This window comes from Telmatherina bonti (assembly GCF_933228915.1).
Source record: "Telmatherina bonti genome assembly, chromosome: 9".
Taxonomy (NCBI): domain Eukaryota; kingdom Metazoa; phylum Chordata; class Actinopteri; order Atheriniformes; family Telmatherinidae; genus Telmatherina; species Telmatherina bonti.
The window spans coordinates 10,536,894-10,541,756 of record NC_136627.1 but is presented as its reverse complement, the minus strand read 5'-3'; positions in this window follow the sequence as shown (position 1 = coordinate 10,541,756).

The following is a 4,863-nucleotide window of genomic DNA, read 5'->3' as shown; positions in this document are numbered from 1 at the left end:
ACAACTGCTTCCCTCAGGTCTGACATGCAGAACCATGACTAAAGACAAACATACTGAAAATCCATTTGTTCCACATGCAATAGCATTTTAAACAACTGCAGATGAAAAGCAGTTTTTGTAGCATTTTTATTCTGTTTTAGGACTTTCTCTTTGGTCATTTAGTGTTTTGTTTGCTTTTTTATTTTACTGGTTTTTTTTTACTCCGGGTTTTTGTTCATTTACAGTTTCAGTGGACCATCATGTGTGACTGGATTTTATTGTTGATGTTTGGACATGTCTGTACTCTAACTTTCCTAGTAGGAACAATACAAGTTACTTGACTTGATTACTTGATACGCTTACCTGTCAAGTTCTGGGTTTAAAACATGGGAAATTTGCAAACACTGAGAGGGTCGCTGTAGTGGATGTGTTGGTCACCGGTTCCTCTTCTCTGGTCAATTGTTGGCTGAGGGGGGGGGGGGGGGGGGGTGTTGTGTGTCTGAGTGATAGAAGTTATATGGTTGCTGTTCATTCTTCTTTGGGGTGGGGGGGGTTTGTCTCCTCATGTCGGTTTATTTTCTCCCAGTATTGTAACTCAGGAGATTTGTGGGAAAATAACAAAGATGAGTAAAAAAATGTGACTTTCCAAGCCAAGTATCCCGCATACTTGAAAGGAATAGATGTCACTTCCCACATACTCCCATTGTATTGCCATAGTTGTTAAGTCAGTTCATCCACTAGTGGGCAGTACTGAGTTCAGTGTTCACTTCCACGTTTTGACACGCGGTTGGTGCATAGACTGTATATAGAGATGGACAGAGCCTCTGTGACGTCACCCGTAGGTTTCTGAAGAGCTGAATTGAAGCTCGGTGGGCGGGTCCTACCATTGCCATCTTGGCAGGGGCATGTGCGTTGTCTCACCAGGAAAATACAAATATATACAAAGAAGTGGAGCTAAGAGGGGGGCTGTGAGCGTCATGGTGGATGATTGACATCTAGCAAATTCCAAGCTTTCTGTAGCTAAGAGCTAACTGAGCTAACCCAGAGATAACAAGCGCTAACCAGCTAACAGAGGTAAGCGGGCTAAAGCTAAGTCACGTTGTTAACCGGCTAAAAACCGCGGTTGTTCTACGTTCTTCTTACTTGAAGCGGAAGATTGGGTACCTGTCAATCAAAACGACACGCCCCTGAATATGCCGAACTTCGAGATTAAATTACTTTTAAATGGGCTAGTTAGAAAAAAATCCACTCCCCCCACAGTTGTCATGAAGGTAAACCTGACCTATTAAACCGAAAATGGATTTTTTTGACCAGGCTGTAAACATGTTTATTCCTGCTGTAAACATATTTATTTCTGCTGTAAACATGTTTATTTCTGCCATGAAGTTGGTCTTTTTAACATGGGAGTCTATGGGGATTTGCTCTGTTTTGCAGCACCTAGTGGATGAAGGGGGAACTGCAGTTTTATGCACTTCTGCATAAGCTTCACTTTTTTCTGCCGAATGCTCCGTCCATCTTTCATTTCGGCCTATGGGTTGGTGTCATACTGTCTGAAACTACTAGAAGAAGTAGAAAAATAACATTGCAAATTTCTGTTTTTGCAATGCAGTTTCTGCATTAACTTCTTCATGCTCCTCTTCTTCTTCTCTGGTATTGTTTTATTTGAACAAGAAAGAAACAAGAAAAGTTTTAATCCTGATCTTGAAGGTAGATTAACTGTGTACTTCCCAAATCCTAACTGGGAGCTTGTTCCACGGAGAGGAGCCGTGACAACCGAAGGTTCTGCCTCCTGTTTTGCTTGTAGAAACTCCAGGAACCCCAAGTAAACCTGTAGTTTGAGAGAGACAGACTCTGTTGGAAAAACATGGAACGAAGAGCCAAACACAGAGAGCTTGAATCTGCAAACACTGACACACTGGACTTCTTTCATGACTTGAGGAGTTACTAAAATTACAGACACTGTTTACCCAAAACTGAGAAACTTCATGAGATCTGAGCAATTCCATGCACCTAATATGGATAGAAATCAAACAAACATGACATGTCTGACAAATATGAGTAAACAGCTGAAAATCTAGGCTTACACATATTCTTACATATTTACTATGTGTTTACAGATCTGTGCAGAGAAAGTGTGTAAAGATACATGACATAATCCTGCTCTCCAGTCTGTCACCATGTGTCCTTGGGACAGTTTGGCCTTAATCATTGTCTTTCTTTCTCTGTAGGTAGGTGTGCTGTGGGCGGTTCCATGCATCAGACCACCTGGCTGTAGCACACCTGTCTATATAAGGCTGTGGGCTTTCTGCTCACGCTCTGTCTCAGCCTGCAGCTTGGTTTGTGGTTTGTTCAGACACTTGCAACCACTTTACACCACTGATTTCCACTTTTACATGCTGCATACATGTACTGTCAAGGACGTGACAGGGCTGGGACTCAAATGCACGAAACAGATCCAGAGAGGGACAAAACAAGGTTTATTTAACCAGAGATAGTTGCGATCCAAAACTATGGCTTGAATGTGTTCAAACACAAACAACAAACTGGCAACAAGACGGAAACACAGGGGAGAATATATGCAGGTACTAATGAGGCGAAAACACAATCAGGTGTGAACAATCAGGGAAGGAAGGGCAGAAACAGACAAGACTGGGCGGGACAAGACTGAAACAGAGACAGGGGTAAAATGATCAAAGAAAAACCATAATAAGCACAAGACATTAACCATTCATTCATTCATTTCATTTTCCGAACCGCTTATTCCAATTCAGGGTCGCGGGGAAGCTGGAGCCTATCCCAGCTGGCTTTGGGCGACAGGCAGGGTACACCCTGGACAGCTCGCCAGTCCATCGCAGGGCCACACACAGAGAGACGAACAACCACACTCACACTCACTCCTAGGGGCAATTTAGAGTGACCAATTAACCTATCATGCATGTGTTTGGATGGTGGGAGGAAGCCGGAGTACCCGGAGAGAACCCACGCATACACGGGGAGAACATGCAAACTCCACATAGAAAGGCCACTGACCAAACCAGCCAAAGATTGAACCAGTGACCTTCTTGCTGTGAGGCCACAGTGCTAACCACTGCGCCACCGTGCGACATTAACCATAAAACAAAAAAAAAACACTGAACAAAAAACAGGGATCATGACATGTACTTTTTGTTCTTTTCTTTGATAAATGTATATTTTGTGTACGAACAGCGCAGTCTTTCCTCAATGTCACAGCCTTCCGCGCGGGGCACGTCACCTTTAAAAGTGAATGTTGTTTGGTGCGGGACACCTGTTGTCCTCTTTGCTGCCAGAGTATGGATGATGTTCAGCTTCAGAACAGGATGAGCCCTGATAACATTGTCAGTTGTCTACAGACAGGCCCGGATTAAAAGTGCACAGGCCCCTGGGCCCAGAGTGTTCCAGGGGCCCCCCTTCCCCACCGCAACATTGTGAAAATTGTGAATAATACACTGTGAAAAGACATTTCTAACATCTCCCAGCCAGTGGTACCAATAGCCATACACTAGACATGGTGGTGTAACTATCTGGCTTTTATGTACATTTTGTTTCATGTCCAAACTGCTGATGTGTACCCCACGTGGGCCCCAAGTAGGCATGGGCCCCTGGGCCTGAGCCCATAATGCCCGCTGGATAATCTGGCCATGTCTACAGAGGTGTAGAAAGTAGAAGTAGAAAGTAGAGGTCATGTCCGGCAGCTCTTTCCAACCAGTCACTAAACCAGGTGAATTTAATCAGCTCAGCTCCACTGCAGGTAGACGAACCCGTCAGTGGAAACACCTGTTCTAAATGCATCAGTTCATCCAAATACATGGCAGGACTTCTACTTTATTTTTACTTCTACTTTATACACCTCTGGTTGTCTACCTCAACATTAACAGGTGTTTCGGCCTTTTGTCACCTGACACCTTCTGCTGGAACAGAACAATCTGAACAACCTGTGTGTCAAGCAGTTGCTCCACTGCGTCACCATCCAATGGCCCAGATGAGACGCTTCCTCGTCAACCACGGCTGTTAACTGCTCTCTTGTGGGCCCAGTGGGCACTCTGATCCCAAATTTTGTTGAGCAGCCTTGTGCTAGAGCTTAACAGGCCTCTACTGCGAGGCCTGTTGAGCTCCATCCTCTCGTTTTGGTTTCAGCGCGCAGCTCCTGCAATCGACAGCCTTTCCTATGGCTTCCCAGGGGGCGGTCAATTCAAAGAATAAAGTGTGTTAGTGGAGACTTTAGATGAATAATGGATGACTTGAGGTGAATATGGATTATGTCTGGTTGGAGGTTGGTTGCTGTGATCTAAGGTGGTACAACGAGACGTTGGTTTAGGACGGTGCAGGGATGTGTTGTGCTTTTGGAATTAATCACAGTTCAATGTCCAGTTCCTGCTTATTCTGGCAGAGGTAGATTTACCACCTTTACTGCTAAGAATTTGGGTAAAATTTTATGATACAAAACCAGACTTGGGACAGCCAGCAGGCAGAGGTGTATAAAGTAGAAGTAGAAGTAGAAGCCCTGCCATGTTTTTGGATCTACCGATGCATTTAGAACAGGTTCGTCTACCTGCAGTGGAGCTGAGCCGATTAAGCTCACCTGGTTTAGTGACTGGTTGGAAAGAGCTGCCAGACATGACCTCTACTTTTTACACCTCTGCCAGCAGGTAGAGAATGCTTTTATGCTTAGATGTGCCACATTTTTAATAACAACTAGAGAAATTCTGAAGAAAGTTTGGTGGGTGCCAATGCAGCTAGACCGAAGACCAATTATGTGGGTGAGATGAAAACTCATGAGAATTGTGTTTAGTTCTGATAATCAGAGTCTGGGTTGAATGGAAGTTAATGGGAGGAAGACGTAGACTTTCTGACACTCGGAGCAAC